The following is a 16,553-nucleotide window of genomic DNA, read 5'->3' on the forward strand; positions in this document are numbered from 1 at the left end:
TGCAGCTGTACCTTCAGCTCCTTAGCTCAGCTGGAGCCATTCTGTAATGGGCCCTCAATATAGGAGCAGTGTCTGGCTCTAACTCGATGGCGAAGTCTATCTCCCTAGGAGGTGGAAGTCCTGGAAGCTCGTCGGGGAAAACATCGGGGTACTCCTTTACCATTGGTTTAGAGGACAAGGAAACTTCTGGTTCTCTGGTATCTACCACGCTTGCCAAGATGCTCCAGGTACCCTGGCTGAGTAGTTTGCTAACCTTCATAGCTGAGATGACCTTGGGAACACATACGATTTCTGTCCCCTTAAATTTGAAACTAACCATAGAGGGAGGGTTAAAAACGACTTCCTTACGAAAACAGTCTATACTTGCATGGTTAGCAGACAACTAATCCATGCCTAGGATTACATCGAAATCCTGCATGTCTAACACTAGTAAGGTCACATCTAACCTCTGATTTGCTATCTCTACTTGACACGCCTTTATCTTTTCTTTAGACAACAAAACCTTCCCAGATGGCGTAGAAATAGACAAAACACCATTCAACGGTTCTACCTCTAAACCAACATGCTGAACGAACACAGAGGATATGAACGAATGGGATGACCCAGAGTCAAACAGCACAAAAGCATAGTGTCCCAATATTAGGAGCATACCTGTCACTACAGTACCAGCTCGTTCGGCCTCCTGACGAGTAGTGGCAAAAACTCTTCCTTGCTGTGAAGCGGAAGACTGGTGTAGGGTAGTCCCAATGAGTTTCTGAGGTCAAACGTCAGCGGTATGCCCTAGTTGCTTGCACCTAAAGAAAACTCTGCTCCCTATCAAGCAACGATCTCCATGAACTCTTCCACAACTCCGACAAGCAGGTAGCTCTCTCAATGTTCTTCCTACAGCAGCAAGCTCCTGCCGATGCCACTAGAAGACACCTCCTGACCTCAGGTCTCACTGCGGTGCCAAGGCAGGCTGCGACTCAACCTTTCTCTTCTGACCAAGGGTTGACCCTCTGCTTGCAGCCTTGGACGGATCAGCTCTTTCGTGCAGACTCAAGTCCAGTGCTAGGCGTAGTGCATCAGCATGAGTGGCTGGCCGGAGGGCTCGAACGATGCCCTGGAGGTCTAGTCTGAGCCTCTAATGAACTTCTCAGTCCTGGCAGCCTCATCCCTTACCATATCGGGAGCAAAACAGAATAACATGTCAAACTCAGTTTCGTACTACTCCACTGGCATGTCGCCTTGCTCCAAGTTCAGGAACTCTTGCTGCTTAGCGTACTTCACGTTGGGAGAGAAGAACTTAGCATAGAAACTCTCCTTGAACTGCTCCCAGTTTATTTTGCTGATGTCGCCCCCAGCATCCTCTCAGCAGTCTCCCATTAGGCGGTGCCTCTATCCTCAAGGAAGAAAACTGCACACTGCACCTTCTAGTAATCTGGGCATTTCATGTAACGAAAGATAGTCTCTATGGACGTCAACCACATTTGGGCCTTGGTGGGGTTGTCCATGGACCCATCAAAAGTTTTAGGATTATACTTCCTAAAGTTCCTCAGGTGTTTAGCATCGGTCGACAGCTGGTCTGGTACGACCTGAGGTACCACTGGGGTCTGGGCAGGGGCGGCCTGGGTCGTCTAGATAGCATGAAAAGGTGCCAATGCGTCCCTCAACATATCCTGATATCTCTTCTCCATGGCAGCGAGGTCTGCCTGAGTGATAAACGCGGTGGGGTTGGCAGTTTGCACGGTAGGTTGTTCTTCAAGCTGGGTACGTCCACCTCCTCTGCCACCCCCTCGACGTGCACCTCTACGTGGCGGCATCTTTCCTGAAGTTCCACCAACAGAAACTTTTTCACAAAACAGTCATATCACTTATACTATCTACATTTACTCTCAACAGGCAAGGTTATAACTATAATATTAACAAGGGCTTAAAACGTACCTGACGAGTGAGAAGGACCGTATAGCCATAGGGGTAAAACAAACCAAAACAAAGACTCACACCGTAAATCAATCTACAGAACTTAGGACATAGGCTCTGATACCAACTGTAACTACCCAACTTCTTATACTAATTAAAAGCCATTACTAATTAAAAAGGGTAAATAAATTTGTAAAGTGTTTTTTTTAAAAAATAGAATAAGACAAAAACCTAAAACTTTCATAAAAAAAACATAAACAAGAAAAATGTGAAATAAGTATAAAATAAAGTCATAACTCGGGCCCTATCTAGTTTTAAAGAAATAAAATAACCAATAAAGAATGAACTGAAAATGCAATACTAAAATCTGAATCTTGACATAAGTGGAAACAAACGTATCCCTATGGCCCGCCATGATCACTTCTGGTTACTCGCCAGCTTGCCCTTGTTCTTACCTCTCCCTCTGCCTGAAAAAAATGGAAATGGAAAGAATGAGCATAAAAATACTCAGTAAGGGACCCACTACTAGTCCCACTAGATGCCTGTTAACTTCCTATTAGAGTCCTGAAAAGTGGTACCCTTGAACTAGCACGTCCCCGAACATGTGCATTCTGTGCCCCCATAGGAACAAGCTCGTCTTTGGTGATTCCCAAGGGAACACCTAAGATGATCGGGCTGTGAGTGGTCCCGTCGGATCACTCATGTCATGTCTATGTCAATGTCAATGTCAGACTGGTAATCCCGTTAGACTATGTAGTCATAAGTGTGAGCGACGTCTCGGGTCTCTCCATCATGTCTGTGTCATAATAGTGGTGATCCCGAAGGACACCCATGTGGGTACGACTCTAACAAGAAGCTAACATACACCCTACCCATAGCATGTACACAACATCTCAACAATCACATCATAACTTATCATAACATGTCATAATTACGTCAAATCATGCTATAACATATCAAACCATAACATATTATATCACGTCATTCTCAACCACAAAAAACTATGTCATTAGGGTGAAGGCGGTAGCGTCGACGTACTAATCACGCTAACCACAGAGTCAACCGGTAAGCACAATTTCAATATTAGTCTCTCTCTCAATAACTTCGAGTTATATACTTAGCTATCAATCGTGCGTGACCATATATTCATACATGCGGTCTCTGTAATGTAATTCGGAGGTCTAGTAGGAGAATCTCTTACCTGGAGATTTTTCCAACGAGTCCTAATCACAAAGTCACGCTTTCCTAGCAACGAAGTCCTACTGGTTAGAAACACCAATTTTCTTAACTTAATCACCGAACAACCAAAGACTCAAAACATTCAGTTGAAGTAATTTACCCTAGGTCGAGGTTGCAACGCTTTAGCCCTTAACTGAAGAAATTCCACGCTCAAAAAATCAGTTGGTCCAAGATGTTCCTTAAGAGAAATAATTTAATTTGACCCCAAAATTAAATTATTTGAGATCCAACAAATTCAAATTTTAGTTGGGTATTCTAAAACACAATCAAACTTACCAAACTAGGTGAAAAGGACCGAAAGTAGGCTGGAGGGTCAAAGATAGGTGAAACGGCTAGGCGGCTCGGCTAGAAAGTAGAAGACAGCTCGGATAGATGGCTCGCGCACGTGAAGGACGGCTCGGGCAGGCGCGACGTGAGTTCGGCTCAGCTACGGCGTATGCGCGGGCAGGGGTCGACACGGATTGTGTGGGCACGGCTCGGGTCGCGGGGCGGGGACGCGGGTCAATCGGCTTCACGCGGTAAAGAGACGCGGGCGTGCGGGTTGGGTTTCAGGTTCGGGCGACGGCTGAGACGGTAGGGCTCGGTCTTCCGACGACGCGACGCTGACCAGGTGGCGGTGAACTCCGATGGTCGACGACGGAACGGGGTGACGTTTGGTGGACCGGTGCAGAGGACAACGGATCGGGGCAGACTACGGAGGAAGGGACGCGTGCGTGCGGGTTGGGTCCTCGGCTTCGACGGACAGTTGCGGTCCACTTCTGGCGGTAGTCGTACGAACACAACGGCGGCGGGTCTGGCGGCTAGGGCTATGCGATCGGCTGATGGCGGCGGCGGATCTGGCGGCTAGGGTTTTTTTTCTTTTCTTTCTTTTTTTTTCTCTTTCTTTTCTTTCTCAATCAAGTGGGTGGTGGTTTGCACGGGTCCCAATAGTCCTTTTAAAGAGAAAAATAATAATAATAGGCTTATTATTATTCTTCTTTTCTCTGCTCCTAATTTAATCAATTAAACCCACTTAATCTATTTCTTATTTAAACCCAACAATCTCCATTAAAAAGTTAAAATCAATCAATCACCTCAATCTTTTTCCCAAATAAATATCACCATTAGATATTTTCTTGATGTCTAATAAAATCAAATGTTCATAAAGCACTTAATTCAAAACATCCAAAATTAAAATAACTATACTTAAGATAATAACTTAAATTCCAAATCTTGGGGCATTACACTCATCCTCAATAGGCTCTTCTTTGTTTTGAGAGTTTGACGTCATGATCTTTTGTTGGAATCGAACAAGTATGGGTTCGAAAATCCCAAATTGAATCAAACTTTGCCTTTAATCATAAAACAGTATTGATGGCAGAACACTTGAAGTCATCTTGACTGCAACATGATTTGTTTGAGCTACTTCATCAATATCCAGCTCAATCTTATTTTCACAAGCCAACTTTAGAATTAGCTCCTTCAACACAAAGCACTTTTGAACAAGGTGACTAATGACCCGATGATACTTGCAGTAGTTAGGATCATTTACTTTTCTTGCTTGCTCTGGTCGTTTACATTCTAGCAACTGAATAAGTTGCTATTAATTGCTCTAACATGTCTGCAATATCAGAGTCAGAAAGAAAAAAACTTTTTTCTGTCTTTCTCTAAGAGTTGTGCGTCGCTTTTCATCGCCGTTATGATTTCTTTCATGTTTTGTTTCTTTTCTTTTAGAGAAAGATTTCAATGGAGTTTCTTGAACAACCATAGACTCGTTTAGAACACTATTTGCAATCTTTTTAGTGCCATTGATTTCATTCTTGACACTTCTCGTTCTTTCAACTAAGAAATCTTTTGCTCCTCTATTGGCTATACTCAACTTCATATCATGGGCGTGAGTTGCCAATTCTTCAAACGTGCGAGGTTTTATTCCCTGTAAAATATAGAGAAATTTCTAGTGCATACCTTGCGTGCACATCTCTACTGCAAATAGTTCTGTGAGCTTGCCTTTGCAATCCAGGCTTACAGCTCTCCATCGATTTATGTAGTCGATGACTAGCTCTCCCTTCCGCTGTTTGGTATTTGTTAACTCTATCATGCTAACGACACGTCTAGTGTTATAAAAGCAGTTGAGAAACTCTATTTGTAGCTGCTCCTAGCTATCAATTACTTATGGCTCTAGATCAGTATACCACTTGAAAGCATTTTCTTTTAAGCTTCGAACGAACTGCCTGACTAGTTGGTCTCCTCTTGATCCTGCATTTTCTCATGTTTCAACAAAGTGGACGATATGCTGCTTTGGGTTGCCCCTTCCATCGAATTGCATTCTCAAGTTGTCGATTCTCTTGGTGTATGACTTAGAGTACGTGAAAGAAGTTTGCGACGATCCTCCATACTAAGCTCTAATGGATTTCATGATCATATTCTGTAGCTGTTGAACTGAGAGAGAAGCAACAGAAACTGATTGTTGTTGTGGTTGATTTTCCTGCACCACATTCTTCCCTTTATCAGTAGCTTTGACAACAGGAGTTTGACTTGACTCAGCAGTTTCACGAGTCCGCATCTGCTCTCTCAAAGCTGTGATTTCATGATCTCATTCCTCCACAACCTTCATCAGGAAGTTTACTTTCATCTCAATCTCTGCCATGGCAGCCTCAGCTGTTATATCAGCCATCATGACAGACATCACGTCAGGGTGTGCTTCTTTCTTTGACTTGCTATAGGCAGAATCAGAATTATCATACAAAGGATTTTCTTTGAGGACAATCTCAGCTTTAGGAAACTCCATCAATTGCTTGAGAATGCTCTGAGCGACGTTAGAACCTTGATCCTGCTCTTGAGTGATTCCCTTAGAATGATTACGGGTGATGGGTCCTATGTAAGCGTCGCTTGGAACAGAAGATTTGAATGTAGCCTTCTTTGATGCCATTGATTTTCTTGTAGATTTGAATGACAAGAGAGAGATGATAGGTAGAGAGGTCCTACTAGGCGTGTCAATTTGTTCACACGAGATTTTCGAAGAAATTTGATTTGTGGAGTTGAACTTGTGTTGATGTTGTATTTACGTTTATTTGATGGGATGTGGTTCGATCTTTAGAATTTGATCCTCTGATTCTCTCTCGACTGGATGCTTACACTTGATTTGAGGAAGCGAAGCACGTGATGTTCTTGAAGTTGGAGTCTTGGAAGAAAGCTTGTATCTTTAAAGGAGCTTCAATCTTCAAGGGGTGTTCGACTTCAGGAGTTGAGGAGCCTTCTATCTCTTGGGAGAATTCTCTTTAGACCTTCTGAAGTCAAAAAATTTCCTTTCCACAAATGAAGAGAACTCTTCTATTTCTAAAATGGGATAGTTGCAAATGTAGTAATTATATTCAAAATAATTAAGTATATAGCAACATTTTAAAAAAATTGCAAATATAGCAAAATTTGTCAAAATCTATCAATGATAGGAGTCTATCACCGATAGACCATGTAGCAAATGTTGGTCTATCACTGATAAACCATAAGAGTCTATCAATGATAGAAGTCTATCACTGATAGACTTTTCTATATTTGCAATTCTTTTAAAATTTTGCTACATACTTAATAATTATTCTAAAAATTGCTACATATTTTAATTTGTTTAATATACAATTGGTTTCACGATATTTTAAATATATTTAAACGATCCTTTAACATAACTAAACGATCGTTTGACATAACTACACGATCATTTGACATAACTAAACGATCGTTTGACATAACTAAACGATTGTTTAATATAATCATTTATATATTTCACACGACTGTTCGTTTAGTTTGTAATTTTTTCATTTATATATATTTTAATTGTTTGCTACTCAGCTACTTTCATGATTGTATATACATATTTAAACGATCTTTATATTGCATGCCTATCTACATTCATAAAAAAAACACTAGAGGCATGCTGCAGCGAAAGAAATAGATCATGTTTTACTCTATATGCATCAAACGATTTAGAAGCTAACATGCACATCCTATGCGATGGTCTTAAACGAGAAGCCGAAATGGTAAACGAAGAACTTACCTTTTGTAGTTCTGGGCTTCTTTGAATTCTTTTCCTTCTCTGCCTGAATATCACGAACAAGGACAACCACCAAGCTGACCTACTATGCTCAAGACCAAGAACGGAGTTTAGCGACTCGATTTTGTGAAGTAAAGTATAGAGAGAGATGGGGATCGTATCGTTTAGGTGTTTTCTTCCAGAGAAAACCTCATCTTTTTCTCATTCGGTAATGAGAAGTTTTATATGAAATTTACATGCAATTTATTTCATATATGTTCAACACCTAATCTTTTCATTAACTCTTTAATAAAATTAGTGGCCTTTAATTCACAATTGGCTGCCACATCGCCCACTAACATTTAGTAATTAAGTAATTAGTCAAAGGGGTATTTTGGTCATTTGACCAATTTTAGTCAAAGTCAAACTTTGACTTTCCTTAGTCAAAAGTCAACTTTTTGACTTTTTACTAATTTTTCCGTCTTGACTAATTCTAACCTCCCGAGTATGAATCCACATTCATATTTCTAAAATTCAAATCATATGTGAATATAAACCCGATCAAAGTTTTGTTTCTCAAAATTAATAGTCAACAAGTTGACTTTCGCAACTTTGACCATTTCAAAACTTTTCAAGTTTTTAAATATGAATCTATATTCATAATTTAAATCATATTTAAACAAAAAACTTAAAGTTTATTTCTACCTACTTATATCTTATATATTTGTCGGTTTCTCTCTCTTATCTTAATTCGAACAATTCGAGTTACTTCAACATTCTTGTTCTTAGTTGATTCCATATGAGCTAGTAGGGGAACCTAATGGACCTATAGATCATGGGCTCCAACGATTCGAGATTAACTAGCTAAACTCTTTTAGACCAAGCTTAATCAACATTCGTTAACTAAAGAGTCATTCCACTAAAGGCTCTTAATAGCACTCCCCTCACTATAAATATATTTCTGTCCACCTGATATAACCATAATGGATAAGTCGATCCTTCACAGGTTGTTCGTAATCTTGGTTGGGTCAAAAAACCGTTTTACCCCCGAGATTACATCTTGCTCCTTAAGACCCACTGATCCACTATTGAACAATTGGTTTAAGGTCCAATCTTTAAACCAGAATCCTTCTCGGGCCAATGAGAAGGTAAGGCCCCTTGTTCAAGACTTGGATTCAGTTCTTAAGGAGCCAGAAAGACAAAACAAAACGAAGCCAGATTCAATTGGGAAATATTGTAATGTTGAAGAAAAAATTATAGAAACACAAGGGGAAGAAAATACAAAAGGTACAACAAAAGGAAAACAAAAGTTGATTGATGAAGATGAATTTGATAATAACGAAACTGAAACTGAAGAAGAAATTGACATTGATAGCAGTCAAGAACCAGAAGAAGTTAAAACAAAAGGAAACAAGAGAGAAATTAAAGAAATGCAAAAGGAAAATAATGTTAGTCAGGAAAAAAAGACAAGAGTCTCAACACAAAGAGAAAGCAACAAGAGAAACGAAAGAAGAATGTCAACTCAAGAATACATTGATACTGCTTCATCCTTCGACCTACAAATTTCTCAATATTTTAGAGATGATTTATAATGTTTGTAAAGCTTCAAATCATTAAATTTAACTTTAAAAAATTTCCTTTATTTTATACTTGAAAAATTCGTATTCCATTTCACTCTTTATATCATACACTATCTTGTAAAACGTACAAAGGGATCAATTACATTTATTACCACGATCGTTCATATTCAACAATACCATCGCTTAATCGCATATGTACATATTCGCTTAAATAATGTACTACACGATTGCGTAAATTGTACATCTTATAAATGATATCCTACATGATCGTTTAGTTGTACATCATCATCGTTTAACATTATATGTTTTTCCAATCGTTTAACAACGCGATCAATTACATTTTTTAAAAGACCGTTTTGACTTAATTAAGCGATCGTTTATATATATATATATTAAACAGTAAATAATGTGATTAAACATTTTAAAAAAAGTACAATATTACCCCTTTGGTAAAAACAACCAATATATACGTTCCGCCTTCTTCGTTTTTCGTCACTTCGCAATACACAAACGCATTGATCACTCAACATTTCGTCTCCAAAATTTCCAATTCTATTATTCTCTCAGTCCATTTTTCTCTTCAAAGTCAAAAGGTATTCTGTTAAACTTTTTCTATTACAACGTTACACTTTTCCTTCTTTATATTTCAAACATTTCAACTTCTGTCTTGAAAAATTATCATTATGTTCTTAAATTCTTGTTCTCAAGCGTTTAGGTTTTCGAATTCGTTTAAACTTCTATTCTCCAGATTGATAAATGTTTCAATTTATTATTACTTTCTATTTGGATTAAACGATCTGTTACATCAAGTAAACAATAGTTTAATTTTAGGGTTTATGGTTTAGTTTTTTATAAACAATCGTGTACATAACGAAAGTATATTATGATCTTTATTTTCAAGATGGCTGTACCTAGAAACAAATACTTTTCTGCCACTGTCTCATGCCAAGTGCATAAGATTGGCTGTCTTATTAAAGATAAACTGACCAAGGAACAACTGCAGATGTTTCACAAATCAACTTTCGGTCCACTACTGAATGTCAACATGGTTTTCAACGACCAGTTGATCCATCACTTCTTGCTGAGGCAAATACCTGTAGAAGCCAACGCAAATGGAATCTGTTTTTCTGTTTTGGGGAAGAATGTCTGTTTCACCCAAAATGAATTCAACATCATAACCGGGTTGTGGCCAACCAGAGTAACATTGGAGAAAGACTATGATAATAAGCGCCTATAGACCCTTCTATTTGGATCAGAGAATGCTGAAGAACATATTCGACAATAAGAATGTAAGTAAAACTTTTGCACGATCGTTTAACAAAATTACACGATCGTGTAAACCAATTACACGATTGTAAACTTAATGTAATATCATTTATGTCAAATACCATATCGAGTATCATATTATTTTATAAATGATCGTTTATTAGCTTGTTTGATATACAACGTATTAACAATTCTTTGATTGTAACATTGCAGACTGTTGTGCAAGCTAAACTCAAGCTATCAACCCAAGAGAAAGCTTTCATGAAAAGTCAAATTCGAGGGGATGATAGCATGGAAATGGAGGACGATGAATCCATGCTAGATATTAACAACGGTGATAACACTACTCCTGTTGATACAACAAACAATCAATCATTGGATAACAACTTGCAGTCAACCTCATCTCCACAACTGTCACCATGAAGGAAAAAAAGACAAACAATGGTTGATGAGTCTGAAATGCATCCAATGACCAAGAAGAAAAGTCGCAGATCCAATGACAAAGAACAACAAAGTCATTCAAAATCCTACAAAAGATTGAGAAAGGACATCAAAGAAGTTCATAAGGATGTATCCGCGTTAACTTCTGTAGTCTGTAGGATGGATGACACAATCAGAAATCAGTCATTGGAGTTGTCTGAAATGAAGCAAATGTTGGAGAGATTACTCTAGGTAAACTTCGTTTTCAGAAAGTATTTCGTTTATTAGTTGTTTAAATAAACGATCGTGTAACTAAAATATCTGATCGCCTATCAAATTTCAACGATCGTTTATCATAGTTACACGATCGTTTAGGTATTGTGCTTCTAAAAATAAAATAAATAGAAATATAAAGAAGAGGAAACTTACGATCTGGATGACTCTAAATCTACAAACCACCAAATTTGGAGACACCACCACTTGAAAACCTTTCTATTCTCTTGGTTGAGATTTGGTTTGTGGGAACCAATTGGGAGAGGATCTTTTTACAGAGAAAATTTCTTTTCAGAGAGAATTTGAGCATATTCAGAATCACATAATAGTTCTTCTATTTTGTTACACAAAAATTTCCCTATTCTTCAGACGGGAGACGTGGGAAGTTGAGAGAATAAATGGAAACGTGGGAAAACCACCCACGATCCCTATTAATTTAATAAATCAATATTAAATTAATACATATTAAAATAATTATTTCACTAAATTAAATAATTAATTAAGTTAATAATTAATTAAATCATAGTTAATTAATATTTCATTTAAATCATATTTAAATGAATATCTCTCACATATCCTGTAGTTTTAATTTAATAATTTAATCAAATCAAATCAAACTAAACTATTAATTATTGGGGTCTTTTCAAAAATATAAAAAGGCGACAAAGTATTTACACTGTATAGAACAATTTCAAAAATGGAAAAAGTCCAAAGGCCCATCGTGTAAAATACCAAAAATGCCTCATCAACTATGCTGCCAATAACGCGCGCGTAATATATTTAAAATCGTTTAGATTTGACTATTGTTTGGTACATGATCATCGTTTAGATATGGCTACAATTTATTTTTCAATTCTATAGTTTAATTTTGTTACACGATCGTTGAATTTGGTTACGTTTAAATTTGGTTACATGATCGTTTAGATTTGGATTTGGCTATTGTTTGGTACACGATCGTTTAGATATGGCTACAATTTATTTTTTCAATTCTATCGTTTAATTTTGTTACACGATCATTTAATTTGGTTACGTTTAAATTTGGTTACATGATCGTTTATATTTGGGGACCCAAATCTAAACGATTTTTTTCAAAATTTGGTACACCATCGTTTAAATTTGGCTAAACGATTATTTTAAATTCTTTTTTATCCGATCGTTTACTTTTTTTATACGATCGTTTAGATTTGTCTACACGATTGTTTAAATTTTGGCTAAACGATTTTTTAAAATTCTTTGCTACACGATTGTTTAGATTTGGCTAAATGATTCTTTTAATTCTTTTGGTACACGATTGTTTAGATTTGGATACCCTAATCTAAATGATTTTTGTACACGATTGTTTAGATTTGGTTATCCAAATTTAAACGACATAAAAAAGGAAGAAGAAAAGAAGAAAGATGATGGAAAGAAATCATAGCGGAAAAAAAAAAGAAGAAAGACGACGGAAAGATTAAACGACGTAAAAAAGAATGAGAAAAGAAGAAAGATGATGTAAATATTAGATGACATAAAAAGGAATAAAAAAAGAAGAAAAGACGATTGAAAGAAATCGCAAAATTAGAAAAGAAGAGGAAAAGAAGAAAGATGATTGAAAGATTTCACGACGTAAAAAAAGAATTGAAAAATAAAAAAGATTATGGAAAGAAATTGCAGAAAAAAAGAAGAGGAAAAGAAGAAATACGATGAAAGAAATCGCAGGAGGAAGAAGATGAAAGAAATCACAAGAGGAAGATGACAATTTCATCGCGAGGAAGAGAAAAAGATGGAAGAGTTATTTCATCGCGAGGAAGAGAAAAATATTTTTTTTCAAAACTTGGAATATTTAAAAAAGGACTAATTTTATGGGTTTTGTTACACAGACCGTAAATAGTTTGGTATTTCTTTACATATATGTAAGTTTCCCTTAATTATTTCTTCAATTAATTAATTGCTAAATTAAATATCGTATATTTAATTTAATCCAAATTTGAATCATATTCAAATATAAATTTCTCTCGTAGCCTATAGTTTTAATATGTATCATAAATACATAAAATTTTAACCTATAGTTTTAATATGAATCTAATTCACATTAAATTACTATTTGAACTTATTCAAATATTTTATTCTCTCATAAATTAATTTTAAATCATATCCAAAATTAAATTTATATAATAATGTTTAATTAAAATATAAACTTTATATTATAATGTATCACCATATATTATATTAATTCCTAAAGTAAATTTGAATATTTCAAATTACAACCAATACAATTAAATCTCATTAACCTTTACAAGCTAGGTAGGGGATCTAATGAACTTAAAAATCAGAAGCTACAACAATATGAGATTAATTGGCTAAACTCATTAACCACATTAATCAATATTCGTTAACGGTGTGTACACTCCAGTAAAGACTCTCAACTAAACTCTTCTCACTGTAGATATATTTTTGTGTCCATGGATATAAACCAAAACCAGTAAGTTAGTCCTTCACAAGTGTTCGTAACACCAGTTGGGTTAAATTGCTATTTTACCCCTAGGTTACTTCTAGTCCTTAAATACCAGAGCTCCTCTAATGAACAATCTATTTGTGGTCCAACCACTAAACAAAAATCCTTCTCGTGTCATATAGAGCGTAGGACCCTTTGTTCAAGTCCCGGAGACACCATTTAAGGGAACACTTATCTACTTACCCTAAAGTCAAGGAGTGAATTCCATCTTGTGTGATTATGTTTCCAGCTCCCCACTTGGTCTTGTCCCCAAAATAATAAGCATATTGAGTCAGTAATCTTGCCACTCTCATCCATACAAATCAAAGAATAATCTCTCGCGAACAGGCGTTCATAATACACTCAGGATTAAGACTAAGTTACCTAGGTCATCCTAATGAAATAGAAACCCAACTAGTTAACGGAGTTACATTAAATGATTACTATTTGGTTGTCCGGTCTTATGCAAACTCATTGCATAGGATACCCTCACTTGCATGTTGCATAGATGAGCGTGTTAGATCAATGTGTTTGTATCAAATACAAAGTGAGTTGTATCCATAGTGTTATCAGGATAAGGTATCCAACCTTAACCCTTTACTTTAGACCCTTTAAGCTAATCTTTAACATTGATTTTCGTATGTCTCTACATACTGTTCAAGACTCATGAAATAGCTTAGAATATTAGTTTATTGGATTTAGGTTATTAAGAAAAAACTAATAATATAATCAATAACCCATATTGAAATTATAATAATAAGACACGTTATTAATAACGGTCAATGGATTATATTTACTATTTATGAGTTTTAGGATATAAAACCCAACAACCAAAGGTAAATGTTACCACTGCAACCAAAATGGGCATTGGTTGAGATCAAATTGTCCAAAGTACCTTTCTAAGAAGAAAGCTGATAAGGAAGCACAAGGTAAATTTGATTTACTAGTTGTTGAAACGTGCTTAGTAGAATTTGATACTTTAACCTGAATACTAGATTCAGGAGTCACTAATCATATTTACTTCTCATTTCATAAAACTAGTTCTTGAAAGCTTGCAGAAAGTGAGATCTTCCTCAAAATTGGAATAGAAAAGGTTGTCTCGGTTGAAGTAGTGGGAGATCTGAATTTGTTTCAATAGATATATCATTCGTAAAGATGTTTTGTATGCTTCTCAAAACTTAAGAAATTTAATATCTATTTCTTGTATTTTGAAAGAAATGTACGTAATATATTTTGAAATCAATAAAGTATTTATGTTTCTAGAAAATGTATTCAGTTTTGTTCTGCTATAATTATAATCAACTTATATAAGTTAAGACTAATTACAACAGAATTTGTCTTTAATACTAAAATATTTAGCATAAAAGAAAAAAAAAATTTCTTCTAATGCCTATATATGGTACTTAACATTCAGTCACGTAAATCTCAATAAGATTAGAAGATTGGTTAAGAGTAGACTTATAAATTAGTTAGAAGATAACTCTTTACCTTCATGTGAGTCTTGTCTTAAAAGGAAAAATGACCAAGAAATCTTTTACTGGAAAAAGTCTAAGAGCCAAAATACCTTCAGAACTCGTACGTACGAACCTCTGAAGATTAATGAATGTCAAAGTTCAAGGAGGGTATGAATATTTCATCAATTTTGTTGATGATTAACCGAGGTTTGGTCATGCTTACCCATTGCATCACAAGTCTAATTCTCTTGAAAAGTTCAAAGAATATAAGACTAAAGTTGAGAATCAATTAGATAAAGCTATAAAAACACTTAGATCAAATCGATGAGGAGAGTATGTGGACGTAGGATTCCAAGACTATTTGATTGAGCACGAATTCAAGTAACAACTCTCTGCATCTAGTACACCTAAGTAGAACGATGTATCATAAAGAATAAACCAAACCTTGTTGAACACGGTTTGCTCTATAATGAGCTTTGCTCAATGATCCTTAAGAAAATAAGGAATTTGTATTGTTAAATTGAAGGGATAAGAGTCCTACGTAGTGGAATAATTAACATAGACCATAACTCAAATTAATTGGGAACCTAAAAGTACTAGTGCATTGGCAAAACAATTACAGAAACTAATTTTCTGTAACCTAAAAGTTAAGCATGCTTTCTATAAAAAAAAAATACAGAGAAGAGGAAGAAGAGGCATTTACTCTCGATGACGACTATATATCTACCAAATGCCAAATTGGGACACCACTACTTGAAAATCTTCCTATTCCCTAAATTGAGATTTTCGTTTGTAGGAACCAAAATTAGAAAAGGAAAAATGTAGAGAATAAGTTGAGAGAAATTTTCAGTACATAGAGTTTCCCCAACACGCTTCCTTTTCTGAAGAACCAATATCTCCCTCTTAAGGGAAGTTGAGAGAATATGGGAACATGGGAAAACCACCCATGTCCCTTATTAATTTAAGGGGTCTTTTCAAAAATAGAACAAATCGGCAAAATATTTACACTGTATAGAACAATTCTGAAAACGGAAAAAGGCCACAGGCCCACCGTGTAAAATACCAAAAATGTCCCGTCAACTACGCCGTCAATAACACACGCGTAATATATTTGCAATCGTTTAGATATGGTTGAATATATACGTGATTATTTAGATATGGTTCAATACATACGCGATCGTTTAGATATGGTTCAATATATATGCGATCGTTTAGATACAGTTTAATATATACGCGATCGTTTAGATATGGCTATAAGACGATCGTTTAGATATGACTATAGTTTATACGTGATCGTTTAAATATGGCTACAAGGCGATGGTGTAGATATGGCTATAATTTATACGTGATCGTTTAGATATGGCTACAATTAATACGTGATCGTTTAGATACGGTTCAATATATACGTGATCGTTTAAATATGGCTACAAGGCGATCGTTTAGATATGACTATAATTTATACGCGATCGTTTAGATATGGTTCAATATATACGCGATCGTTTGGATATGGCTACAATTTATCTTTTTAATTCCATCGTTTAACTTTGTTACACGATCGTTTAAATTTTGGGACCCAAATCTAAATGACTTTTTTTTAAAATTTGGTACACGATTTTATAATTCTTTTGGTACACGATCTTTTAGATTTTTTTACACGATCGTTTAGATTTATTTACACAATCGTTTACTTTTTTTACACGATTGTTTACATTTGGCTACTCCAATCCAAATGATTTGTTTTCAAGATTTTTTATATACGATCTTTTATTTTTTTACACGATCGTTTACTTTTTTAAACGATCGTTTACATTTGGCTACTCCAATCTAAATGATTTGTTTTCAAGATTCTTTATACACAATCTTTTATTTTTTTTACACGATCGTTTACATTTGGCTACTCCAATCTAAATGATTTTTTTCAAGATTCTTTATACATATTTTGC

Source organism: Cucumis melo, chromosome 7 (assembly GCF_025177605.1).
Source record: "Cucumis melo cultivar AY chromosome 7, USDA_Cmelo_AY_1.0, whole genome shotgun sequence".
NCBI lineage: Eukaryota > Viridiplantae > Streptophyta > Magnoliopsida > Cucurbitales > Cucurbitaceae > Cucumis > Cucumis melo.